Raw genomic sequence first — 717 nt, forward strand, 5'->3', positions numbered from 1 at the left:
AGGCCCCCCCAAAGCCAGCACGTGCAGTAGGATCAAAAACCCATTGCCATTGTTCTTGAGTTCTCAGTAGTCCTCATTGTCCGCTATGTTCATCGGACTTGCTGATGCTAAGGATCTTGTCTGGAGGTCCTGTTTGCAACAATGGAGCTCAGACCAGAGGTCAGGACCAGGAACAGCAATAAGCGTCATCTAGGTACAGGTGGGGTTGAAGGATTGCTGGAATGTACTAGGTCTTCAGTGGAGATAAGAAAAGGCTGAGGCAGAGTCTGCAAAAGCTCTTCTTTCACAGCTAGTCTGTGTTTGGGGTCAGGGACAGAGGTAGAGAATGCACCTTAGAGAGTGACTCAGCCAAAAGACAGGGAGGGGGAAGGCGGTGATCATCCAAGTCCCCTGCTGTAAGGGCTAAGATTCATCGGCAGGATCTGGTCATGAAAGGGCCAATGTGGTTTCCTTACGTTGACTGAATTTACAGGGAAGGGCTGACTGCAGGACAGGAACTAAGGACTATGTAGATAGGAAAGAAAGAGATAGGAGGGCAGAATGTGGGGCCAAAGGAAGACTTGTGGCCGTGGCTTTATCTTAAGAAGAGAGAAACTTCCACTAGGAGGAAGGAGCTGGCTGAAAGGGAGAAGTCAGGAGAAGCATGGACAGTGAGATTCATCTTAATCCAAAATCCTTCATTGCTAAAGGTTTGGAGTTGAGGGCCAGAGAGATGGC

The sequence above is a fragment of the Microtus ochrogaster genome, unplaced genomic scaffold (assembly GCF_000317375.1).
Source record: "Microtus ochrogaster isolate Prairie Vole_2 unplaced genomic scaffold, MicOch1.0 UNK4, whole genome shotgun sequence".
Lineage (NCBI taxonomy): Eukaryota > Metazoa > Chordata > Mammalia > Rodentia > Cricetidae > Microtus > Microtus ochrogaster.